Source organism: Balaenoptera acutorostrata, chromosome 10 (assembly GCF_949987535.1).
Source record: "Balaenoptera acutorostrata chromosome 10, mBalAcu1.1, whole genome shotgun sequence".
NCBI classification, from domain to species: Eukaryota; Metazoa; Chordata; class Mammalia; order Artiodactyla; family Balaenopteridae; genus Balaenoptera; species Balaenoptera acutorostrata.
The window spans coordinates 39262387-39289765 of NC_080073.1; the positions used below are offsets into that span (position 1 = coordinate 39262387).

Here is a 27379-nt window from a genome sequence, read left to right on the forward strand (position 1 = left end):
GTGACTCAAAAACCACCTGCTGAATGAATAAACAAATAACTGAAACCCAGCGACAACAGGGCCTGACTGCTGGGTGCCAAAAGACAGTCCCCTCCATAGTTCATGCGCTAGCCTGTCTTGCAAGGCTGCTTAACAGCCAATATTTCATCTTAAACACTTCCTAGATCAAATTCCTTTTTTCTTTAACTTTTTCCAATTATAAACATATATTCATTAGGTAAGCTAATGCATGTAAAGGACCTGACACAAAATACACCACTTTAAATATATATACAAAATACAAACAATCTTAATCCAGCCACCCATAATCTCTGATAGGTATAATATTTCTGTGCTTCAGACAACCTACAAGAGCAGACTAGCTAAGGAACATGGACATCACTATGTATACCACTGGGCGTCCTGCTTTCTCCACCCCAGATCCAAATCTGAAATAAAACTGCCAAGGTCAATAATCCCCCCACAATGACAAGGAGTCTGCAGTGACTGCAATAGAAGTGGACTTACTTCCACAGCAGGGTTTCTTCTCTTGTACTGAGAATCAGCTCTGGCACAGTGGCCTCCTCTGCACTGCCCTGCACTGCCCCAGGACTACTCCCAGGCTGGGAGAAGCCCTGTGGGCTCTGCTTCCCCTCTACCCTATCAGAGGATTTAGAGTGAGCATTTAGAGATTTTCAGCTCCCCGCTGGTGGTATCATGTCATTTTCTTATCTGATAACAGCCAATAGCTTTACCCTCACCTGCCTCTAAAACAAAGATCAGAGACCAAATGCCTTCACTATCTGGAAATCACCTGGAGCCTTCTCCAGTGGGAACCCACAGGCAGCTCCCCCTGAACACAGATTCATAAAACCCGGTGCCTTCATCATCTGGAGGCTGGAACCCAACTTTTGTCTTTAGGATAATTATCCTCTGCTCAGAAGTTGGGCACTGGTGCCTGTACCCTCATCTTCCTCCCACCCCAGAGCTCTACGCTCAATTTGTCCCTCAAGGAATCAAGGAAGCCCAAAATACTTCAGGTTTCCAGGGAGGATGCTGACTTTACAGAGTAAGGTTCTGACATTCCAGACTGAGCTCATCCTACTATACAATAAACAAAAAAGTCTTAAAATTCCTATTCTAAAGAGTTCCAACACTACAGCTCAGCTAAATTACATGCTCCAGGTACAGAATCTGCTGCTGCCCAACGTTCAACCAGGAGCACTCACTTGCTCCAAGTCTCTTAAAATGCTATCTGTTGACTGAAAAGTCAAAGTTACCTATTATAAACTACCTAGTCAATAAGTCATATGGTCACATGGGGAAAAAATAAGTAGAGGTGTAGCTCTTTGAAAACCAAGGGCTTTTCACACCAGACATGCACTGCTGTTGATACCTCAAACAGAAATAAACATTATACAAAAAAAGGAAACAAAGCACTTCCAGGCACTCAACTCATGGGGCAACCTTGCCAGTCCATGCTCCTTCTACTGCACTGGTGAGGTTAAAGAAAACAAACCTGGGCACATCAAAGAATTTCCAAAGAAACTCCTTAAAAATATAAACAATGCTGTCTAGTTAACAGAATCCTTGGTCCTCAAACTATTTTTGTCCTTTATTCATCTTGATGGGGCCAGTACCTCCAGGACGACGCACCCCAATAAGACACCACAGCACTCAAAACTCCACAGGTGAGCAAGCAGTCAAGCTAGAGCCGCTTTCTGAGAGGTATCAATGGGCTCACGTCTAAGGCTTTTTTTTTTTTAATAAGATACTACTTGGTACATATAAAATATAATCTATTATGTATGTAATTATAAAACACAATAAAAAACACCCCTGAACCAATCACATAACCTAAGAAATATGTCCAGCCTTTATTAAATATCGGACTCTCAGTTTACACTAGAAAAAGGACAAGTGTAATAATAATAAGTAGCAGTTATGGAGAGGTGTAGGGCACATTACTAGGAAGCTTTTATTTCCTCCTCAGCAGCCTATGGGGAGGATATTCTATCCCAATTTTGCTGAGGCAGAAAGGTCAATGGCCTTTCTTAAGGCCACATCAGGATGGGAGGGTTCCAGGGGACTCAGTACCTCTGGCAGGTTCCTTCCTCAGGCTCGAGTTTCTACTGCTGAGGGTAGTCAGTGTTTTCATTGTCCAACCTCGTCACACTTGTACCAAAAATCGTGCCTGTCCTGCCAAAAAGCAAGGGCCTTCAGTGGGTAGACCTCACCTCTCGGGAAGTCATGACCCAAAAGACCATAGCATGACCAGGCACTATCTGAAAGAACAGTTCTCCTTTAGAAAACTCAATACCATTTTATAACAAGTGCTGGCATTTGCATTGTGATCTCAGCATGGCAAATATGTTTTATTCCTTTATTTGATAAAAACAAGTGCCACTCCCAATCTTAAAACAGAGAAGGAAACGTATCACTCTGCTCAGATAGCAGGTTAAAATAGGCTAGAATTTTTTTTTCCTGTAATAAAAGAAAGAAAAAAAGGTAGGAGGAAGGCAAACATCCAGGGCAGTGCCAGTGCCAGCTGCTCCTTTCACAAGACACTTCAACAGAAGACAAAGAAATTGTACATATTGAACCATCATGGAAAGAATGGAATTTTTTTACTATGATCAAGAACAATTTCCAGGACCATTCCAAAGTCAACCTACCTGAGTTTTAGAGGAGCAAATTTCTCAGCAGCCTCCCATGCAATCAATATAGCCCTCAAGTAGAAAAGCCCTTCGCCAATTCCAGAAAGGCTTGACTAGGCCTCCTCCATCCCCGCTACCACCACCACCAACTCACTCACCTACCCTTCATGGAACCTGCTAAACAACAGCTGATCACAAATCTGGCTCCTTATCTGAAACCAACACCCCCGAAAGAGAAACAGCCAGTGACCTCTATCTGTTCACTCATCAAAACCAAAAATATCTCATACATTTTTTTCCAGGGACACACTTGCCTGGGGTCAGGAGAAGAACTGCCTGATGGGTAAGGCAGTCTGATATCAGGAGAGAGCTCCCATATCCAGAACAAACCTGTTTTTTAAAAAGTTGAGTCTCTCTGGCTTCCCCTACACCATATTCTGGCATTTCACATCTTCAACAGTTCTACAGTTCTACAGTTGATTAAGGCCAAAATAAGTTTTTCCTCGGCTTTACTGAGATATAATTGAAGGCCAAAATAAATTTGAAAAACAAGAATTTGAAGTCCAATTTCATTCACAAATAGATTAATCCTATGCTTCCCAGTAGATTCAGAACACTGGGCCTCCCCAGTGGCCTGGAGGAACTGCCCAGCCTCCTGTGACCTGGCACTCAGTCACCCTTGGGAGCAGCAGGCCTGCCTCTCCAAATATGGCCTGAGATCTGCCCCAAGAGTGAGCTCAGGCCTGCAAAGGGGTCCACAAGAATGTTTACCAAGACTGACAAACTTAGAGGGCAGCCCCAGGAGCAAACAAAGCATAAGCACCATCCCTCAGAACACTCCTGAACAGCAGGGCAGCATGTGAGGAAATGACTGCTTGCTGGGCTTCTGGCCCCTCAGCACCCTGTAACCACAGCAGACCAACAGAGAGGCCACGGCAGGCCTGACACTTAAGTGGAGGGCTGTGCACAGCCCACAATGGGCCCCATTCTCCCTGGAAGCTCATGGCAGGAGGGCAGAGGGGAGGCCAGGACATTCCTTCACCCCCTCACATGGAGGGAAAGGGCACAGGCAGCCCAGGGCATCAGAGGCCTGCATAAGAAGAAAGCCTGAGCAGCCATTTTCCTATCCAGCTGCACAAATCAAAAAGGGCCCCTCCTAAAAAAGCAGAAGGGAGCCCTGAGGTGCCAACTGATTAAGTCATGCGGATTAGATGACCTACACAGGAGTCCTCTCTCTGGGCAGCAGTGCCCAACCAGAAGGAAAAAAAAAAACACCACCACTCAGGGCGCTGAGGGGACAGGGGACCCCACAGCCCCCGTCAGCCCAGGGCTGGTACTACAAGCAGAACAATCAACTTTTCCTGCTAAAGATTTCTTCCCAGTGCCAAGGAATCCAGTCACTTTTTTTTTTTTTAATTAATTAATTTATTTATTTATTTTTGGCTGTGTTAGGTCTTCGTTTCTGTGCGAGGGCTTTCTCTAGTTGTGGCAAGCGGGGGCCACTCCTCATCGCGGTGCGCGGGCCTCTCACCATCGCGGCCTCTCTTGTTGCGGAGCACAGGCTCCAGACGCGCAGGCTCAGTAGTTGTGGCTCACGGGCCTAGTTGCTCCGCGGCATGTGGGATCTTCCCAGACCAGGGCTCGAACCCATGTCCCCTGCATTAGCAGGCAGATTCTCAACCACTGCGCCACCAGGGAAGCCCCTCCAGTCACTTTTTAAACTACTTTTAAAACTGGAAAAAGCACACGTTCAGACTGGCAAACACAGTATGTTAAGTCTATACTATTGGGACTTCCCTGGTGGTCCGGTGGTTAAGAAACCGCATTCTAATGCAGGGGACGCGGTTCGATCCCTGGTCGGGGAACTAAGACCCCACGTGCTATGGGACAACTAAGCCTGTGCACTCTGGAGCCTGAGTGCCATAACTAGAGAGAAGTCCGCTCACCATAACGAAAGACCCCCACATGCCACAATGAAGACCCAATGCAGCCAAATAAACAAACAAAAAAAAAAAAATTTTTTTTTTTAAAGTCTATACTATTGACCCTTCTGACAAAATATTGTGATCCCTTCCAGGTAAGCAGAAGCAACAGCTGGTAGCACAATCCAGAGAAGGAAAGGAGACAGGAATCCTACTGTTATCTATTTGTGACTTTAGTGAATTCTATTTTTAGATCTTTAATAAAGAGCTTCTCTTCTAGTCTCCTCTTACCAAATTTCTCTCCTCAGGCAATTCAATCTTCCCAATATTGCTCAAAAGTCTAAAAATATAAGACGCTTATTCAGGTATGCTTAACGTAACAGGTAAAGCAAAGTTCGCTACACTTCCTCGTTTTCCACAAGACCCAGAATCCCCCCCTGTTCAGGGGCTACTCATCAGGCTGGTCTCCACCATTAAAAAATCCAGTAAGCGAGAGACTTCTCTGGCAGTCCAGTGGTTAAGACACCATGCTTCCAATGCAGGGGGCATGGGTTCGATCCCTGGTCAGGGAACTAAGATCCCACGTGCCACGCGGCAAGGCCAAAAAAAAAAAAAAAAAAAAAAATCCAGTAAGCAAGGCTCCCAGAGGTCAGGGCAGATCCGATGCAAAGACAATCTACCAGCCCAAGCAGGAGTATACACAAGACATTTACAGTGATGAGAGATGCATATTTTATGAAAGCATTTCATAGTATAATAAGGGCCCAGAAAATGGATGGTATACTGGGTGCTGATTAACAGCCAAATAAAAAGGAACCAGTATTTGCAATTCCATTATTAACTTTATAAATTTTCTTGGCAAAAACTGGTTAGAGAATCAACCCAGCCCTGGAGAACAACTAAGCTAATTAAAAGAGGCATTTATGAAAACCAAGGCAGAACTGGTTCACTTCTGTCATAGACAGCCTTGGGAATCTTCTTAAGTAATCCCATATCAACCCCTGGAGTTCCTAGAGTAAATGTTCCCAGTACAGTGAGAGGTAAAACACAGACAACCATAACATTTGCCAAAACAAGCATCTTCCAATTCCACGAATCTGTTTCAATACATATTAGAAAGAACTCTGTAAGCAGTGCTTCTTGTTTGTCGATTCCCATACTCCATACACAAATACTCAACATTCATAGAAATGAAGTGCAAATACCAAAACAGACCAAGCTGGGCACCGTCCTGTCTTTCCCTGAGTATGACATGTCCTTCCAAATGTTTCACTCATCCTTAAGCTCCCCTCAACTGGCACACTCCCCTATACTTAGGGTATCCAAGGGCTGTGACTGCCTCAGGAAGAATGAATCTGTGGCTACACATACCCCCAATGGCAGGGAATATCGAGTCTAGGCCTCTACGTGACTATAATAATTGCATACCCATGCAAGTCACAGAAAAGGAACTGGGGAAAATGTACACAGTGATTAAAAATGAAAATCAGGGCTTCCCTGGTGGCGCAGCGGTTGAGAGTCTGCCTGCCAATGCGGGGGACACGGGTTCGAGCCCCGGTCTGGGAAGATCCCACGTGCCGCGGAGCAACTAGGCCCGTGAGCCACAACTACTGAGCCTGTGCGTCTGGAGCCTGTGCTCCGCAACAAGAGAGGCCACGATAGTGAGAGGCCCGCGCACCGCGATGAAGAGTGGCCCCCGCTTGCCACAACTAGAGAAAGCCCTCGCACAGAAACGAAGACCCAACACAGCCAAAAATAAAAAATAAATAAAATAAAATAAAAATTAAAAAAAAAAAAAAAAAAGAAAATCAATAAAAACCTGCCTTACTTGATGTTATAGATGTGCTCCTCCAAAACTGTAAGTCACACTGCACTTTTTTCAAAAGTTTTATATTTAATATTGCGGTAATAAAAAGATTCTAAAAAAACTTTATGCACAAAGATGTTAACTGCAACATTACCTATTATAACCAAAGTAAGATTAACAACCATGTAAGAACTGGGGACAGGTTAACCATCAAAAATGTTATAATTATAGAACAATGATCATGCTATAATGCTGGGAGGGCAAAAACAAGATTAAAAATTAAATTTATACTCTAACCTAAACTCAGTAAAAGTGTTGCCCAAGGGCCATCTCTGGAGGACACCCAGGAATCAGGGGATAACGGTTGCTCCTAGGGAGGGAAAGCAGGGACTTAGGGGGTGGGTGGAAGAAAGATTTCTTTCCCCTGTACAATCCTTTTGAACTTTTTGAGTTTGAACCATGTGTTAGCATTTCCTACTTAAAGAAAGAATACAGTTGGGGGACAAGGGATTTTTCCCTTCCTTTCTACTTTTTTCTTCCACATTTCTTATTTTAAATATATGTATTATTTAATACAGCTTTTCCCCCACTATAGTGTCTTAAAATTCCGTGATCATTTTGCCAAGTACGTGATTATCCACCATTTTTCTTTCGCAGAAATCTCCCTTTTCAAGTACCTTACCTCACCTTCTAGTGCGAGGCTGCTTTAAAAGCCTTATCTTGGCGGGACTTCCCTGGCGGTCCAGTGGTTTAGACTCTGTGCTTCCACTGCAGGGGACACAGGTTTGATCCCTGGTTGGGGAACCTAAGATCCTGCATGCTGTGCAGCACAGCCAAAAAAAAAAAAAAAAAAAAACCAGCCTTATCTTCCTGGAGAACAGAGGCCCTACAGGAAAAGAAGGAACCAATATTGGTGAAAGCTCACAACCGAAATAGAATTACATACACCACAATGACCACCTCCAAAGGAAGTGGGGAATGCCACTTAGTCTCCCACCCACACCACCAATCAGTCACCCTTTATTTATTGTCAAAGGGTAATAAAGAAAACGAAATGTATTCTGTAGAGTCAATCCAGGACCAAAAATTATAAACAGCTTCAAAAATATAAAATTAATTCCAATCTCTAAAATTTAGACACTGGTATTTTCAAAAACAATTAGCTCAAGAAGGTATAACTGAGAAGCAAAACCTCAATACTAGTAAATGTACCCCATGATGTACAGGATAAAGACATTGTCATAAAAGTGATTTTTTAGGAACTTCTCTGGTGGTGCAGTGGGTAAATCTCTGTGCTCCCAATGCAGGGGGCCCGGGTGCAATCCCTGGTCAGGGAACTAGATCCCGCACACATGCCGCAACCAAGAGTCCACATGTTGCAACTAGGAAGCCCGCATGCCGCAACTAAGAAGTCTGCATGCTGCAACTAAGACCTGGCACAGCCAAAATTTTTTTTAAAAAGTGACTTTTTATATTCAGTTGATTATTCCCACTAGAATCCTATTTTTAAAATATAAATTAAGTCAACATACTGCAAAAGTTTCATTCAGATTTACTTCACTCCAACAGAGAACACACAACAGTTTCACCAATTTAGACACGCTCTGTTTATGATATTGTACCACAGCATCCCATCCATCCTTCCACCCTGGACCCAGAGCAAGGTTAAGAAAATGCTTAGCTATTAAACCTAAGAAACAGGAAAATAGGAAACCCTATTCATTAAGGCTAAATTAAGCACTCTGGCTGGTGTAATTTTGTAAACTACTCTAAAATCCTATTTATAGAAATTGCTATCTGAGCAGTATTACTGACTAATGATCAGAGTGAAGAGGGACTGTCAAAAGTCAAATCAGGTTATGCAACTCACAGGAAGACTGCTTTAAATCAATACCCAGAGGCATGTGCACACAAAGACCTACTGGGAAATGACCAGATCAATCAGTTGTATATTCAAAACCACCATCACCTTACTCCAGAACTGGAGTGTCAACACAGGAAAAGGAGAGAAAGATGGGGGCTTAAGAAGCAACAGCACAGGGGCTTCCCTGGTGGCACAGTGGGTAAGAATCCGCCTGCCAATGCAGGGGACACGGGTTCAAGCCCTCATCCAGGAAGATCCCACATGCCGCAGAGCAACTAAGCCCGTGTGCCACAACTACTGAGCCTATGCTCTAGAGCCCACGAGCCACAACTACTGAGCCCACGTGCTACAACTACTGAAGCCTGAGCGTCTAGTCCGCAACGAGAAGCCACCGCAATGAGAAGCGTGCGCACCACAATGAAGAGTAGCCCCCGCTCGCCACAACTAGAGAAAGCCCGTGCGCAGCAACGAAGACCCAACGCAGCCAAAAATAAAATAAATAAAATAAATTTATCAAAAAAAAAAAACACTTAAAAAAAAAAAAAGAAGCAACAGCACAATAACACTGGCAAAGGCACAGAAACACTCTTTAACATGGAGAAGGGAGAACACTTACTCCAGAAAAGGAGGGAGAAATCCTTGACCAATATACAGGACACATTGAAGACCATACTACCTGTATTCTCACTTTGAGTTCCCTTAAGGTTCAATACCTACACCCCATCTGAGTCCCCTTCGATGTTCACACCACCATTTCTTGCTCCTCTGATACTCTGGAAGCCTCCAGCCTCCAAGCGGTCATACTCTGCAGTGGCTCAAATCCAAACAATGTACCCCGGAACCTGGAATATTGAATCAAACTTCTCATTGCTGACTTCCTATACTGGCTAGGAAAAAAACTCATGAGACTTCACTCTTAATTCTTGCCCATCCACAAAATGTATCTGTCAACACTTGCAATTCCACTAGGCTAGTTATGTGCCTCTTATCAAGAAGGCTATGACCAAAAAAAAAACCCAAAAAACCCAATTTAAAAAAGCAAGCACAGGTAAAGGGGCTCTAACTTCACACCATCACGGGCCACCTTTAGTTTGCCTTGCACAGGTCAAATCTGTGAGCCAGTGGCAATTCTTTAACTGAATCCAGTCTAAAGCTACATTACGGGGGACTTCCCTGGTGGCCCAGTGGTTAAGAATCTGCCTACCAATGCAAGGGACACAAGTTCGATCCCAGGTCGGGCAACTAAGCCCGCACTCTAGAGTCCGTGTGCCACAACTAGAGAGAAGCCCGAGCACCGCAACGAAGAGCCTGTGCACCGCAACAAAAAGATCCCACATGCTGCAACAAAGATCCCCCGTGCCGCAACTAAGACCCAATGCAGCCAAATAAATAAATAAATATTAAAAAATAAAGCTACATTACACCCACCATGATTCTGAGTATCCAAAACTATATAGACATTTTAATTCAAACTATTCCTCTACCTACCAAGTGGGTCAACGAATCATGCTTTCTCTTTCATAAGTTCACTTCTTCCTTGCCATCTTACCTGCCTGCCACAAAGACTCAAGCCTTCTCCCATTCCTGCAGTCTAGGGGGCCCCTCTTTTTTTTTTTTTTTTTGGCCACACCACTCAACTTGTGGGATCTTAGTTCCCCGACCAGGGATTAAACCCAGCCCTCGGCAATGAAAGCGCAGAGTCCTAACCACTGGACAACTGGGGAATTCTCTAGGGACCCCTCTTTATTTGGAGTTTCTCAAGTCCTCACCACTGCTTGGCTGATGCAGCCTTACATCCTCATCTTTTCACTGTCAACCTCCTGCCTCTTCCACTCAGTGGTAAAGCCCTGCTGGTACCAGAACCATTCAGGTCCCTAACATCTGCTGAACTGGCTCATCTTGAACCTTCTTTATCTCTCTCCACTCCCCTGCTGACCACTGTTCTTGTTCAGATCCAGTGTCTCCCCCACTGGACCACAGCAGTAACCAACCTGCCTCTGGTCCAGCCCAGCCTCAACATTCACAGTGAGGGCTCACTTCTTAAAACCCAGAGCTGATCCAATCACAGCTGTACTCCAAGATCTTCAAGGTTTCCTGTTCTTACATAACACCAAACTCCTCCACGTGGCATTCTGACTGCAACCCAACCTTCCAGAACATACAAAAAAAGTGCCCAGTCTTCTCCCTCCCACCCCTTTCCTCTGCTCATTTCTTCTTCCACAGAATTGTGACCTTCTTGCCACCACTCCTTCACCAATCAAACCACTAACCGTTCTTGAAGGTCTAGCCCAATGCAGTTCTTCCCTAAAGTCTGCCCTCTCCAGCCTTGGACCCAAGTTCCTTGGCTTACTTCAGCATGGTACCCACAGCAACCAGCACAGGCCTCAAGAAGGCTCTGACAAACCCTAGGTTTCTGAAAAATGGTCCCGCACAACATGTTCCTGGAGTTCCACGTGGGATCACTGATCACCTTCCCATATCGTCCTGGCATTCTGCCCACCACCAGACACCTGGGCTTGGTCTTTACCAGAGAAGGACCCAACCGAGGTCACCATTATTAGTCTGATATAACAGAAACACAGATGGGTACAGCCAAATGTTCAGCCTGGGTTCAAATCCTAATTCTGCCACATGACAGTTGTGTGACCTTGGGAACATTCCTTCATCTATGACTCGGTTTGCTAAGCCACTATAAAGGATTCTCATAAGCATTAGCAACGGTGCATGCAGAGCAGAAACACAGAAGGCCCTCAACTGTGGCTGATGTAGATCCATCGTGTCACTGGCCCAGAGCACAGGGAAGGGTGGAACAACTGTGAGGTAAAGGACTGAACATGCTCCCATCTGCCTCAACAGGGATGAACACACATCTACTCTCAGGGGTTAATATACCAGCCCTAAAAAAAACAAAAAACAAACAAACAAAAAAAAACCCAGCCCTGCCCAAGAAGAAATGCAATGCAGTTCAAGTGAGAAATAAGGTTGTTTAAGGTTTTTAACAAACAAATGCCATGCTTTTCCTTTTCTAAATAATCCCAGTCTAAGTTGCCCCAGGGTCCCTCCAAATCCCACCATATTCAGTGTTTAAGAGGTACTAGCAAACTTGCAGAAGACCTGGTTTAAAGCCTTGGTCATGCTAAATATTCTGGCCCACACATTCCTGAATGCAGTCTCCTCCCCCATCACAGCTTGGTATTCCCTTTGCTCAAACTTTTCAGCCAGTCTCTTCAGCTGGCTCCTTCTCTCTCATCTCTCCTCTAAGGGCCAACCTCAGAGCCTGAGGTCCTTTTCCCATCCCCTCCCTGCCACTACCTATGTGGCCACCAACAAGATCTTTCTAAACATGGGTCTGGACCATGCCACTCAACTGAAAAGCCTTCCCAGACTCCTGCACCTTGAGTATGAAGTTTGAACTACTAAGCACAACAAGAAAGGCCTGGGGCTCCCACCTGTCATGCTGGAGGACTCACATGTGCTACTTTAGGCACTCATATACATGTGGTTCCCTGTGTCCAGACCTTGCTGTCCCCCAGCTAATTTCTGCTGGCCCTGCAAGCCTCAGCTCAGGAATTCCCTTTCTCCTCAGGCTCCCAAGCACCATCTGAGCACACTTAGTGGGCAGACACTATCAATCATAGGTTCCCCATCCCCCACTGTCCACGAAACTGAGTTCCTTAAGGGCAGAACCAGTCTCTTTTACATGGGTCCCCTGGACCTACCACAGAATTTGGTAAGCAGTGATGCCAAATATTTGTTAAATAAATGAATGTATTTTGCTAAATCAATTTTTCAGAGCAGTAAAGACTGGCTCTCTGCCTCTTTCAACAGAGGCACGTAACAACACAAGCTTTCATGTTCCAACCAGATGTTTGTTGCCTATATAGTAATGCTTATTCCTACTTTCTTACAGTATCCCACAGGCCTTAAACAGGCTCATATCATTCATCCAACTCCCTCCTCAAATCTCACTCCTCCAAGAAATGGCTCCTCAGCCTCCTTTAAGCATGTAGGCCAGGAGCTCTTATTACTTGGCTCCAAGGCAAACAAAGTTCAGTTCAACTTCTTCATATTCAAACTATGCCTCCAATGTTCAATTCTTTTTCTAAAAAAGGACATCCCAAAATTATGTCTTTGAACGCTTGAGCATAGAACAACCTGATAAAGTTACAACATCCCACCTACACCAAACTCCAAAACACCTGGTAGCACATCCAACTCTTTATCTGGACTTATGTCCTATAAACACCACCCTCCCTGCAGAGTTTGGCTTTCCATGCCAGGAATCACGTCTACTCGCTTATTTAGGGAAACAGCAGGCCGGGCTCTTAAGACAACTCTAGGCTATAACCGTGCTGTCCCAGGCTATAGCTCTCACCAAGACAAAACTTCATGATCACCATTAAAACTAATTCTGAAGTAAGTTTACAAATTTAAGAGCTTCTCAAGTCATAGAGATTAAAATATCCATTTTAAATTAGTAGTTGAGTTCGTATGAAATTAACTCGGAATTTACGGCAGAAGGATTCTAAACCGAGAGAGCATTTTCTCTGGAGACATTTTCCAAATATACCCGCGGGTGAATATGGTTTTCCAAACAGCAAAGAAGCCAAGTGTGTATGTGTGTGAAGGGGTGACCCCAAGGCTCTGAGCGGCTCAGGATCCAGCGGCTGCGGCGCCTCCTGAGGGGCTCAATGCCCCATCCTCGGGCTCCGGCCAAACTGGGCCGCGCGACCCTCTGAGGAAGCCCGGGAGACAGTCCGCAGGCCGCAGGCCGCACACGCCCGCGACCGCCGCGCGTCCCCTGGAGCGCGGCCCGGGCTGAGGCCTGGCCCACCGCCGCGGCGCGCAGCCCGGGCCCGGACGCCCCCAGCCTTCGCCTAAGGGGCCGAGAGCAAGGGGCGGCTCTACCCGGGCCGCGTCGCCGCCTCACCCGCAAGGACATCCGCGACCGTGTCCCCGCCCCGGGCCAAACAGCGAGAGCAGCAGCAGGTGTTCCTCGGAAGGCTGGGCCAGCGACGGAAATGGGGGCCTGGGCTACCAGGCTCGGCGGCAGTGGACGGGCGGCGCACTCACCGAGCGCCGACGGGCGGGCCGCGGCAGGTGCTCGCTCTTCCCGCCCGCGAGACACCGCCGCCGCTCCCCGGGGACACGGCGCGAAGCTCCCGCCGCCGCCGCCGCCGCCGCCGCCGAGCCCGAGGAGCTCTAGCGCCGCACCGCAGCCTCGGCGCGAGCACGTACCGGGCAGTGAGAGGGCGCGGAGCGCGAGGGCGGGGCGCGCGACCGAAGCCTAGCAACCCCCTGACACGCGAGAGCCGCAGCCAATCCCGCTGCCAGCTCCGCGCGGCGCCGACCGGCAGTCCCCGCGACCCCCGCTTCTGCCTGCGTCGGCCGCCCCGCAGCGCGCCGCACCCGCGCACAGGCCCCGCCCCCCGCGCCGCTCTGCTTATTGGACCGCCACGCCCCCGTCTGAAAAGACACGCCCCGTCCTGGAAATCCCGCCCACGGCGGGCCAGGTCCATACCCGAGACACGCCCCGGCCCGTCCGGGTTACCCGGAGAGCTCAGGAGTGGGAGTGGGGGAGGGGCGCCCCGCCCAACCTCAGGCATGTGGGCCCCTGAGAGGCATCCAACCTACCCGGGTGGTCAGGCCCGATAACTGGCCCGGCCACAACTGGCCACCCATAGACTGCCTTCCGCCCTCCTGATTTCTGTCGAACGCAAATCAGGTAATTTTAAGACAAGAAAACAATCAGGAAGCGTCCTCCAAATTGCGAAGGATGATGGTCCCGTTTCCGACTCTTACACTGATGAGGAACTGAGGCGAGGGCCGAGGGCCGGAAGGGCAGGAAGGCTGCCCCTCTCCGGGGGCCTAGCCCCCAGCAGGCGGGGGTGTCCGGGAAGCGCCTCAGGCCTGACCCTCCTCCCCTCCTCCTGCCCTGAACACCCGGAATCCGGTGCCTCCTCAGCCGCCAGAAATAGCTCTGACCCGCTGGCGCTGGTCACTCACTCGAGGCCCGCATTCTTTCAGGGAGTTGGGGGAGTAAAGGGCAGGGAGTTACTGCTGAGGTCTGTCTCCCTTCAAGGGGAGGGTCCTAAAAATGCTCCCACTCCCCAGGGCTTACCTAGGCCCACTATCTCAAAGACCTCCGACAGTTACTGGACGGGTATGGGGATGGGACCCGTGGTGGGCTCGGTTCCCCAAACCCTGTGCAGGATGTGTCCATTCCCTCCTGGGCCTGTGGCCAGGCTGGAATTCCAGGCCCGCACTCTTGTCAACGAGTACATTCTGAACACAGAACGGGCTGCTGCCTGCCAGGGGTTCCTCCCGGAATCCGGACAGCCCTGGGTCTCCCCTGCTTTCTCCCCTCCTTAGGAAGGACTAGAAGAAGCAAATTTCAGAGAGAGCAAAAAGGAATGCCTCATCTCTCAAACACACATACTTGTTTGTGATGCGTTATACTTAAATGCTTAGGCTCCAAACTTCATTCACACAGACCAGAAAAAGAAGTAAAAACCAGGAAAAAAGCCCCAAATTATCCCTTGGACGTTAAAACTAAAAAATTTATGGTCTTTCAAATCCAGTTCTAAAATTCTCCTGCTTCAAATAGGCTAAAAATGCAGCACAGGGAGATCAGCTCGCTGCTCTGTGACCACCTAGAGGGGTGGCATAGGGAGGGTGGGAGGGAGACGCAAGAGGGAGGAGATATGGGGATATATGTATATGTATAGATGATTCACTTTGTTATAAAGCAGAAACTAACACACCATTGTAAAACAGTTATACTCCAATAAAGATGTCAAAAAAAAAAAAAGGCTAAAAATGTAGAAAATTATTTGGGTTTCTAAACAAAATACATTCTTTCCATTCACTCCTTCAGCTTGCAGAGTTTCCCTGCCACCCACAAACGCACACCAGACACTGCTTTGCAGCCCTAGGTTCTGCTGGGTATTTTAGTGTCTGACTGTATAATTATATTTATATATATATATATATATATATATATATATATATATATATATATATATATATATATATGTTTTCCCAAAACAAAAGACAGCAGTGAGTATAGGACTCATCCCTCCTACCGTCTACACAGAAACTGCTAGCTGCTCTTTAGTCCTCAATGACCATCCATGGATACTAGAGTAACTCCCCTTCTTCATTTTTGGCACTGGTCTTGCTAGATGAGGCACCAGGCCTCACTCTGGCCTCCAGGGTCCCAGCACCCCATGCCCAAGCTCCCCCAGAGCTCTGGCCATGGGAAGGTCTCTACCTCAACCAGCTGGTGCCAAAAGGTGGGATAGGCCCTTCCTAGTTCTAGGAGGAGGGGAGCAACAACCAGAGTTTGCCTGAAGCCCTTACAGCCAAATCCTTCCAGCCCCTGCCTCTCCAGGTTTGGAACTCACTTGGAGATGCTGTTGTCCCAGGCTGGCCCCAATGCTCTCCCCCTTCCCCAGCCCTCCAGCCTTGGCAGCTCCCCCCACAAGACCAGAACAGATGTGAGCTCTGGGTCTCATTGCTGGCTTCTTCTTTTTTGTCTGGAGTTGGGGTTCCCCCAACCCCCTGTTCCTTCAGGCCCTAGAAGGCAAGAGGCCTGGATGGCCAGCCTCTTGGGGCCTAACCAGCCCCCAGTGGAGCCCAACCAGCCCCCATGGAGCCCATAGAGAGAGGTGGACAGTCTTCATGGGCCCCTAGGTTGGGTGGGGGCTATAAAGTCAAGGCCCTGTTACTCCCTATAGTCCTGAGAATTGAAACCTTTCCTCTCCTGGGGCTCCCACAGCTCACCCTAGGGCTCAGCACAAGGTCCCCAGTGACTCACCCTTGGGAGCTATTCTGGAACCCCAGCAGTGCCTAGGCCATCCTAGATCAGGCTTGGTGTTCACTGCCAGTTGGAGAGCACAGCCAAGAGTGAGGCCCAGGGCACACCCAAGAACAGCTGCCCAAAGGGCCCACGTGGTATGGGCTCAGGGAGAACTGATCAAGAGACCAAGAATGAGGCTATTTAGGCATGACAGTCAGCCCTCAACTCTCCTGGCCATATAGCCTCCAGTGCTTCCTCCACCCTCCAATTAGACCCCCAGCCAGAGGCTTCAGGAAGATTATCAGATTGAGGTTTGTCTTCCCCACAAGAGTATGAGCCCTTGAGGCCAGATATGTGCACCTGCTTGATCCCACATTGCAACGATCACCTAACAGCATGCACATAATAGAGGCTCAATTTCTGTTTGGAAAAGAAGGAATCAGGGGATGCTGCCTGCCTCCCTTCTTGGTTGGCAGTTATCCCCAAGGGTCTAAGCCTTGTACAAGGCCCAAAGCAAATGTCCCAGTGCTTACTTGGTGCTGATATGGTTTAAGCTAGGGCCTTGGTTCTAGCTCAGGTGAAATCCAGCAGACACCTACTTGGGCCAAACTTTCTTCTGGTCCTAGGCTTCCAGGCCTTTTTCATTCTGGCATATTCCCAAGGAACCGAGGGCCAAGGGCCAGTGCCCAGCCTCAGACTTCGATGGGGAGGGAGGCTCCTGCTACTGATCCTCCCCAAGGCCCAATGGAGAGGGGCAGGGGTCAGTGCTGGCTGAGGGTGGAGGCTCCTGGTCCAAATGCCAGGCCTGCAGGTCTGCCTGAGGCAGTGGGCTGACAAGCAAGGCCAGCCAAATCAGGGCAAGGGCGGGGTCCCTCTTGTCTGGATTTAACAGAAGGCAGATTGTCCAGCAGCTCTGGCAGAAAGAAAGGGCTGATAAGTTCATCCGGGAGAAACTGCTAGTAGGCGTGTTTGCGGGTCAACACCAGTCTTCCCAGAAATCTTCTTCCCTTGCAGGGACCTCAACTGCAGCACTTCCACCAGACCCCTTCATACATGTCTGGCATAGGGCCTTCCCTTCTAGTCAACCAGGCAGCTGCTTCTGCACCTGGCCCTCCAGGAACATACAGCCCTGTGGGGACAGGAACTCCACAGCAAGGGTGAGGGTTGGTCGAATGAATAAAAGTCGCCTCTCCCCTTGATGGACACATGTCCACTGCCCTCTCCCTCAGTCACATTCCACTCCCTTTTGGCTCTGGGATAAGACAGTCCCCCAAGGCCAACTTTGGGTGATTATTCTCAAATCACTGGGCCTGTGGCCTTGAGCACTGGACTAAACACCAGATTAGGTCTGGTCTGGCTGAGGAGCCAGCGGAGGCAAACAAAGCTGAGGCGCCTCTTTGTTAATTCTTTTTAGTCACTGACCAGCTAGCCCCTAAACACAGAGTCTTGGCGGAAGCCACCCACAGTCTTTTTTTTTTTATTTTGTTTTATTTTATTTATGTATTTATTTTTTTGGCCGCGCCATGCAGCTTATGGGATTTCTAGCTCCCTGACCAGGATTGAACCCAGGCCCTCAGACCGACACTCTTCTTGTTCAGCCAGATTAAGAGTCCCTTCTCCACGCTCAGTCATATGTCCATGTCTGGCCCAGAGCTTGGCCAGGGCTCCTCCATGGCAGAAAGACCTCTTCCTCTCAGAGCTGGCCTGAGATCTGAGAGCGTGCCTCTCATCAGCCTCAGCTCCTCTCAGTGGCCCCTTAGTCAAGAGACATTAACAGGTTACCTGACAACCACTGGTTCTGACTCTGCTCTCATGGCTGATGGGTATGCTGTTAGAACACTGGAAAGTGTTGAACCTGAGTGGACAGACACCCTTTGCTCTAGGCTGAGTGCTGACAGATACAGGCAGTGTCCCTGGGAGCCTCACCTGTGGTCTGGGAAATCCCCAGCATCTGGGGGAGGAGTAAGAGGGATCCATCCAGGCATCTTGAGGGGAGCTAATAAAGGATAAAGAGTGAATGTTAGCAGATCAGCCAAACCTCCAGGTGTGTCCATATGAGGAATAAGCCCCTGCTGCGAACCAGAGCTAAGTTCACTGTGTGACCTGAAATAAGCTACTTGCCTTCTCTGAGCCTGTCCCTCATCATCAAGTGACCTCATATGTGGGCTTCAGATTTGCCTGCTCACTGAGAGTGACAGAATATCACTTTATATGACTGAATCAGGACCATTGTGAAACATCTGTCAGTGTATTATTAATCCAGAGATATTTACTGAGTCTACTCTATGCTGGAAATACAGCAAGGGATAAAAGGAACAAGCTGCTCTTGTGGAGCTCAAATTCTAGTGTAACAAGCTATACAGTAAATAAATAAGTAAATAAAAATGTAATAATCAGGGGATGAGAGGGCCGGGAGGGGCCAGGATCTGCTGTGTGGTATCAGGGAAGTCCTCTCTTTGAAGGCAGAGCCCGCAGGAGGTAAAGGAGGAAGTCCTGGGGTTTTCTAGGGAACAGACAACAGTGAAGTCAGAGGAGAAAGTGGCCAGACGGGTCTGAGGAAACCGGGAGGTCACCATGGCCTGAGCAGTGAATGGAACCCTGAACAAGGGAGAAAGAGTGACTGGTGGGAGGGCGGGCACTGGAGCTGGATTTAACCAGGCTTGGGTTTGCCAGAAGTATAGGATCCCAGAAGCAAGGGGCAGGGAAGCTGAAGGGTGGGAGCGAGGAGGAGGAGGAGGAGGAGGAGGAGGAGGAGGAGGAAGGGAGTGGGACACTGCCCTCAGGCCTCCTGGAAGGAATGCAGTTGGGTGAGGAATGAGGGGGCAGCAGCTTGGCCCCAGCCCTGGAGGTCCTCCTTCCCCTTGGAGGCGGGGAAAGGGGTGGGAGAGCAGGCAGGGGAAGGGGCACAGATGGGGATCCTCAGGGGGAGGGACAGCAGGCACCATGGAAGTCAAGTCAGAACAAGCATTTAGAGAGAAAATTTCTCACTTTCCCTGCCTCCATCTTCCACGGGAATACAGAGAGGCCAGAGAGGCAGCACCCCTCCTTTCAGCCCCAGAGGAGGAAGGACCAAGGGGGAGGGAACATGCCTGTGGGGAGAGGAATGGCTTGGACAGCTCCTGGTATGCACTGCAGGTAAGGGCTTTAGGACAGACCATGCAGAGCCCACCAGAGAAGGTCTAGCACCAACCCTCTGAGGAAAGGAAGCACTTGGTCTGGACCAAGGTGAAGGCGGGAGAGAGCAGAGGAGTGTGTGTGTTGAGGGGTGGGAATGTCCTGCCTCAAGACAGGTTCTGGGCGATACCCCCCCCACCCAACTCCCCTGGGGCTGCTGCCGGACACAGGCTTGCAGGAGGCCCTCAGGACATGCGGGGTGTCACCTGGCAGGCACATGAGGCCTCAGCCAGCTGTCGCATCCATCTCCCTTCTGCTCACTGATCAGGGGCGGTAACCTTCAAAGCTCCCTCCCTGCAGCTGCCATTTAGCCGAATGGAATGGACTGAGGTCCTGGCTGGGGTTACCCGGGAAGGGCAGGAGAGGGTCTATATTCATCAGATGGGTTCAGTCAGCTGAACTTGACAAGGGACCCCAGGGACCAGGAAGGCCTGGAACAGGGGACTTCCCTGGTGGTCCAGTGGTTAAGACTCTGCACTCCCAATGCAGGGGGCCCAGGTTCCATCCCTGGTCAGGGAACTAGATCCCACATGACACAACTAAAAAGATCCTGCACACCACAACTAAGACACGGCGCAGCCAAATAAATAAATACTGAAAAAAAAAAAAATAGAAGGCCTGGAACAGGACAGACTGGGGACTGGGCTCTTGAGGTAAGAGAGACCCCAGCTGGAAGCCAGGGCTCTGGACCTCTGGGTGTGGGCACGACTGGCTACAAGCATGGTCGTGGCTCTTTGCAGAGGCACTAACATGTCCTAAGAGCCATACAAAGACCCATTCATGATCCATGGAGAATTTTTACAGCAAAGGTAAAAAGAAACATTTCATCTCTTCATTCCCATCCCATCTCTGTGGCCCCAAGCACATGTGGGGATGTGGCAGCTGGAACAATACAAAGGTGGGGACATCAGGGTGGAGGGAAGGCTGCTCCTGAAGGGGATAGTCTGGGCCTCAAAGCAGGGCTGAGCAGCTGCTCGTCTCATGCTGGGGCCCCCAAGAAGGAAGACTGGCCTCAGCTGACCCCGTACCCTCCCTCTGCCTGAAACTTCCTTGTACTCGCCCTGCTGCCTGGGACCCTCAGCAATTGGGTCAATGGTGATGGTGCTGAGGCCCTGGTGTTGAGGTGGGCAGAGAAGCGGGAGCCCACAGGCCTCTTTACTGCACCTACAACCACTGGGACTAAGTAAGTCCCATCAATTCCCAGTTCTCAGGAGGCAGTTCCTGGGGGCGTACCAGGCCTAGTTGTTCTTATAGTGGGTACCTAGGGTTGAGGCCCCAAGGGCTAGCTGCACACAGGCAGGGGCCCCTGTGCCTGCCTCTGACTGACTGGGACCTTGGGAAAACCCCTTTCCCTCTATGACCCAATGGGCCAGAGCTTTCCAAAAGGCGTTGGGTTGTCTACTTTCCTTCCTAGAAGGGCCAGGACACAGGTGCAGATAAGGAGAGCTGAAGAGTCGGTGAGAGGGATAAAAACCAACAACCCCACTAGGGTGGGGGAGGGCTCTAGAGGGGTCCTGAGGAGGCAGTGCAGCCCAGGAGAATGGTCTTTGGGGGAAACCACTGGAACACAGAGAAAAGTACTTGGCTCCCTCCCTAGTCTCCCCACCCCCATCCTCACCCCAGTCTTTCCTTCCCAGAGGAATTTCAGTTGCCTCTGAAAGCACTGGAGCCTGGGATTTCCCTGGCGGTCCAGTGGTTAGGACCCTGCGCTCTCACTGCCGAGGGTGCGAGTTCGATCCCTGGTGGGGGAACTAAGATCGCACAAGCTGCGGGCACAGCCAAAAAAAAAAAAAAGAAAAAGAAAAAGAATGCACTGGAGCCAGGCTGGTCTATTGGCAGCAGATGCTGCCTCTCTCCCAATGCCCTCCCACCCCCCACTGGCTCTCAGCCTCCGTTCCCACAGCCCAGCAGCCAGGGAGCTTCCTCACCTGCTGCTGCCTGGGTTCCCTCCTTCTTCCGGGCCAGCAGCTGTTCCCAGACAGCTGGATCAGAGTAGGACACTGCATCCCGCTGAACTGCCACGACTCCCCCCTTCCCTGGCCGATGGCCCTGCTGGCCCACCACAGCCCTGCCTTTCAGAGGTCTTTGACCTCAAATCCTGGAGACCCACCACAGCTGTGGACTGCCTGAACCCTCACGAGGAGCAACAGCTGCTGCTGCTCCCAGGCTCCTCCAGGGCCAAGTCCCCTTGCCTCCTGTCAGTCTGAGGGTGAGGTGCCAGCCCCTACCCTGCACATCCCCCTAGTCTTTTGGGGCCTTGTCTTCTGAGAACCTTCTCCCATAACACCACTGTGGCCTGCAGGGGGCCGTGGGGCCCCGTCCTCTGCTGACCCAGTCTTTGTGAGGCAGCAGCCAAAGTTAACTTCCAAACTGAAATCTACCTGTGATCCAGCCCTGCTCAGTGCTCTGCCCCCGACTTCCCACTGCTGCTGGGAGGGGGGCAAGTGGGCGAGGACCTCTCATTCATCCTGACCTGTCCAGCTTGGCCCCCACGCTCCACTTCTCTCAACACATACCGTCACATCTTTACTCCAGTTTCTCTTTGCACATGACCCCAGCCACAGGGAACCTCTTTAAGTTCCTACAAACATGCCAGGCATCTGCCAGCTCCCTTCAAGCCTTTCAAGCCTTCCCAGGTGTGACACTTCTGCCCACAGCATTCTTTGGCCACTTGGTTGACCTCATTCCTGCTCATCCCCTGTCTCAGTTTCTGGCCTGGGCAGGGTGTCTCTGCTGTGGACCCTGGTTTACCCCACCATATTATTGTCTCACTTAAAGTTTATCCCTAGGACAGACTAGAGGATCTATGTCTGGCTATTCCCTCCATCCTGGGAACCTCTAGCACCTGAGACAGGGCCTGGCACTTAGAAGGTACCCAGTAAAATTGGAATGAGTGAACAAACATTTGATTGAAAATGAGGCCTCTTGGAGCCTTAAGTCTGTGCTGGAGACCTGTAGACTTCTGGAGAGACTTCCCAGAGAGTCCAATTGGCATTTTGGAGGCCAAACCTTACAAACCAACGTACCTTCAGAGACTTCCAGCCTCCTGCAGAATAAATTTGAGCCCCACCCTATACCACCCTGGGCAATAGGGGCCTGCCCCAGACTGGTCAAGACTCACCAGTCTCATCCCCTCCCCTCAACTCCCTGAAGAATGCCACCTGTGTGGGCCCCTCTTCTTCCGCCTACCCAAGTCCTGCCTATTCCACTCAAGAACAACACCCAAAAGCCTTCTCAGCATCTGACTCCCTATTGTTTCTAGGAGACCTCAAGCTCCTGGAGAACAAAGATTTCCCTTGATAATAACAGCTGCCATTACTGAGCTCTGTCCTGCACCCTGGACACACAAAATTTCACTTTGCCTCCCAACAACCCTCTGCAACAGTTGTTATTATTGGCCCCATGTTACAGATGAGGAAACTGAGGCCCAAGGGTAAAGTCACCAGAGGTCACACAGCCAGTAAATAGCCAAGCTGCGAATCTTTATTCATCTTCCTAGCCTTCACTGTCCCTGGCCCAGAGTAAGGAACTCCACTGATGCTTGCTGAATGAGTGAACAGATGGATATAGCTGCATCAAAACTTCAGCTACTGGGACTTCCCTCGTGGCGCAGTGGTTAAGAATCAGCCTGCCAATGCAGGGGACACGGGTTCGAGCCCTGGTGCAGGAGGATCCCATATGCTGCAGAGCAACTAAGCCCGTGCACCACAACTACTGAGCCTGCGCTCTAGGGCCCATGCGCCACAACTACTGAGCCCGTGTGCTGCAACTACTGAAGCCTGCGTGCCTAGAGCCTGTGCTCTGCAATAAGAGAAGCCACTGCGATGAGAAACCTGCGCGCAGCAACGAAGACCCAACGCAGCCAGAAAAAAACCCAAAAAACTTCGACTACCAGGACCTATCCACCTCTGGAGCCCAGGACACAGAGGCCTTGAATTCATGAGAGGGGCTTCCAGACTTGGGAGAAACAGGGCGGGTCTCTCTCTCCTTCTCCCTTTGTTCACATGGGCTCAACCTTGGTGGGGGTATTGACACTGTTGAGTTGTATGAGTAGTCAGGGACCAGTGAGGGAGGGAAGAAGCTTCAGGGCAACCTCAGTGAGGAAAAGGCAGAGGGCTCCAGGTCAGCCAGCCCCATTCAAAGAGCAAAAAGACCTGGGGTGGGGGGTGGGGGAGGGGGGGGCGGGGGGGGGGAGACAGTGGTTGAACACAGGTGTTCTCAGGGTAGCCTGATTATAGGGTCTTCTAGAAGTTCTGGCATTTAATCTAAGCCCACTTCAGTCCTTAATTGTAAAAGGGTAAGGAAGTGGGTAGAGGACAGGGAAGTATGCAAATCAAATCGCAAAGCCCTTGGACTTCCTTGGCGGTCCAGTGGTTAAGACTCTGTGCTTCCACTGCAGGGGGAGCAGGTTCCATCCCTGGTTGGGGAACTAAGATCCCACATGCCACGCAGCGTGACCAAAAAAATAAATAAATAAAATAACAAAGACTTTTACTGAGTACCTACTCTGTTCCCAGACATGCAAGAAGGCCAAAGACAGAGAACTAGAAGTCATGGCCAGGGCAACAGAGAAGCACGCGTTCCAGCTCCTCAGGGAAAGCTGCACACAAGAAACCAAGAGGTATATGGAGGGGGGTCAGGCAGCCTGGCCTGGTCTGAGGAAGTATATGGAGTAGGGGTCACAGAAGCTGGGTCTTATGGGAGGGGCGCAGCTTAGTTTCCTGCTGGCTTGGGGAATTCCCAGGAAGGGTTCAGCAGTAGCAGAGCCTGTCCAGGCCTGGACAGATGGACAAGAACAGGGAAGAGGTGACTGCCTGAGCAGGCCCTGACCAGGCATCCTAGACTTTGCTGGAACTTGCCTGACTCTGAGCAGAATGGTCTGGAGTTGGGGCCAAGCACGGGGAGCTCAGGGAAGGAGGTAGGGGAACTGACAAGATAAGCCAGCTGGGCAGCCTCCTGCTGGTCCTGCATTGCCCAACACTAGAGTCAACTCGTTCCAGATTCCTTTCATAATGGGATAAAATGTACCAACAGTGAGGCCCGGAGTGGGGCCTGGTGAGGCCCAGTGACTTCAGTGGCAGGACAGCAGGTCCCAGGAAAGCCAGGGAAACACAGGCAAGCATTCCTTGGCTCCCTGTCCCCAGCAGCTGCAGGAAGCTGCTCCAAGCTCCCAGCTGTACCCAGTAGCCCCCAAGGACCGGAGAAAGTCTTATTTCCTGCCACCCCCTGATTGGGCACACACATTCTGGAATGGAAGCGGCTGAGTACTCCATGGCAAGCCCCAAGGGAGATGGTGGGCCTGCCAGCCAATGTTTGGGAAGGCAGCATAGAGCCTGTCTGGAGACCAACTCTAGGAAGGGGGTACCATGGATTTCATTCCCTGTGGCAGGGTCCCCAGCGTTCCTTACCTCCATCATCTGAAAAAGCTATTGACACTTTCCCAAACACTCCCTACACACACAGTCTTTCCTATAATTTAAAAGAGTCCCTAAACATCCTGCAGTGCTTGCAGGGATTCCAGGCTAGAAGCCCCTGAAGTGCACTTAAGGTCAGAGAAATTCTAGTCTGGTTCTGCCCCAACTGGCTGAACCATGGGCCAGCTCCTGGCCATCTTGACTTGCACTGCCCTCTCGAGCCTGAGAGGTTGGGCTAGGGAGCCTCAAGGGGTCCATCTGCCCTGCCACCTCCTGGGAGCTACTTCATATCATCTTATTGGAGATAGTATAAAAGAAAGGGTGGCTTCAGACCCAGCTGAGAAGCTAGACCCGCACTCACCAGGGCTGGGCTGTTCTACGCACACCCCAACAGTATCTGCTGCCCCCCTGCCTTCTGCTCATCCAGATGGGTCTGGCTGCCAACTTGCGGGCCTCTGGGAGCTTTTGAAGTTCTGAGCTCTCATTCACACACACACCCATCAATACAAGGGTGTGTGTTTTGTTTTTGTTTTGTTTTTTTCATTTATCAACTCTATCAGTCATTCACCACATTTACTAAGCACCTATTATATACCAGGGCTTGAGCTAAGTAAGCATAGCTCAAGTCCAAATCATGCCCATACTTCTGGGTCCTGCCTGAATCTCATGCCCTCCCAACCTTCACTGCCTACCCAGCACAGCCCTCCCAATTGGTTCACCTTGAAACTGAATCCCTCTTCTACTCATTTAGGGCTTTTGGTAAGCTGCCTAGTGTGGTCATCTCTAGGCAGAGCCTGGACTTGTTAGTCACTTTCTTGCCACCTCCTGCTGCCAACCAGCAACTTTGAACCCAGGGTAGGAGATGAGGAAAGAACTGTTGTTGTCTGCCCTAGGATCCAGGAGGCTTTTTTATTTTTATTTTTTGGCCTTGCTGCATGGCTTGTGGGATCTCAGTTCCCTGACCAGGGATTGAACCCCAGCCATGGCAGTGAGAGTGTCGAATCCTAACCACTAGACCATCAGGGAACTCCCCAGGAGGCTTTTAACAAAGGACCTGGCTGAATCCTGGCAAGAGTATTCTGGATGTATTACTTGCTGTTTTGTTCAGAGTGCTTATCACTAGGAGACATATGTAAACTGATTTATTTGTCTTATCTCCTCCACTAGAATGAATCCTCTATGAGAGGGACTTCCCTGGTGGTCCAGTGTTTAAGACTCTGTGCTCCCAATACAGGGGCCCTGGGTTGGAACCCTGGTCAGGGAACTAGATCCCACGTGCTGCAGCGAAGACCTGGCACAGCCAAATAAATAAATAAATATTAAAAAAAAAATGAGAGCAGAGACTTTTGTTCGCTGCTGTATGCCCATGTGAAAAAAAGTGCTCAGTTAATATTTATTAAATTTAAAAAATCATGGAGTTCAGACCAGATTCTATGTACAACATGGTGTCCTGCCAGAATTGAACCCCAGTATGGCCGCTCATCAGATATATGGCCTTGGGCAAGTTACTCAAACTTTCCACTCATTTTCTTACCTGTAATATTAGAATAATTGTGATTTCTACCTTGAAAGGGAGTGGAATAAGGAAAGAACACAAGCATAAAGAGAACAGTGTCTGGCATATAGTAAATGCTAAATAAGTGTTAGTGGTTATTATTATTGTTACTATTATTATTCTGCTTTGTTCATTCAACATTGCTAGGAGATTTCTCCACCTGGATCAGAAACTTGATGGTTATTGTAGACCCACTATGCCGTTAGACAAAGGTGCCGTTTATTTGGTACAACTTTTAAAAAATATTTATTTATTTATTTTGGCTGTGCCGGCTCTTCGTTGTGGCATGCAGGCTCTTAGTTGCGGCATGCAGACTTCTCAGTTGTGGCATGCATGCGGGATCTAGTTCCCCAACCAGGGATCGAACCTTGGCCCCCTGCACTGGGAGCGCAGAGTCTCACCCACTGGGCTACCAGGGAAATCCCCATTTAGTACAATTTTATACATACTGACTCTTTCTGGATCCCCAAACATTACAAACGAGCAACTTGTGTGTGTGTGTGTGTGTGTGTGTGTGTGTGTGCGCGCGAATGTGCAAGTGTAATCTTGGAGGAGGTTGACTTTCATCAGGTTCTCAAAAGGTCTAAACCCAACAGAAGTTAAGAAGGACTGGGCAGGGCTTCCCTGATGGCTCAGTGGTTAAGAATCCACCTGCCAATGCAGGGGACACTGGGTTTGAGCCCTGGTCCAGGAAGATCCCACAGGCCACAGAGCAACTAAGCCCGTGGGCCACAACTACTGAGCCTGTGCACTGTAGGGCCTGTGCTCCACAGCAAGAGAAGCCACCGCAATGAGAAGCCCGCACACCGCAACCAAGAGTAGCCCCCGCTTGCCGCACTACAGAAAGCCCACACACAGCAACGAAGACCCAATGCAGCCAAAAATAAATAAATAAATAAATAAAAAATAAAAGGACTGGGCAGAGGGCTGGCCTGTAGGAGACTTTCAGGCAGCCATTTCCAGAGTTCCGGTGTAGACCATGCAAAAGGGAGCCTGGCATGGTCCAGTAGTTGTGGCGCACGGGCTTAGTTGCTCCGCGGCATGTGGGATCTTCCCGGACCAGGGCTCGAACCCAGTGTCCCCTGCATTGGCAGGTGGATTCTTAACCACTGTGCCACCAGGTAAGTCTTATTATTGATGGAATTCTTAATATGATAGTTACCTTGGTAATACTAGGAGATAAGGTCTGGGAAAGATTTTTGGAAA

At 49.6% G+C, this 27379-nt stretch overlaps 1 protein-coding gene and 1 non-coding gene across 9 annotated transcripts in view; one reads left to right on the top strand and one right to left on the bottom strand.

The window, feature by feature from the left end:
* DAG1 (dystroglycan 1) overlaps positions 1–16168 on the bottom strand; it is a 65370-nt gene extending 49202 nt beyond the window's left edge. The window contains exons 1-2 of one of the 8 annotated variants that reach the window (XM_057554895.1): positions 13468–13645; positions 7048–7185 (exon numbers count right to left, since the gene is read on the bottom strand). The gene's annotated coding sequence lies outside the window, so the exon portion shown is untranslated. The other 7 variants (XM_057554893.1, XM_057554892.1, XM_057554894.1 and 4 more) reach the window with 7 other exon arrangements.
* Positions 16169–19650: 3482 nt separating this feature from the next.
* Positions 19651–19723, top strand: TRNAG-CCC (transfer RNA glycine (anticodon CCC)). The gene has a single exon. It is a non-coding gene; the product is annotated as a tRNA-Gly (tRNA).
* The last annotated feature ends 7656 nt before the right edge of the window (positions 19724–27379 follow it).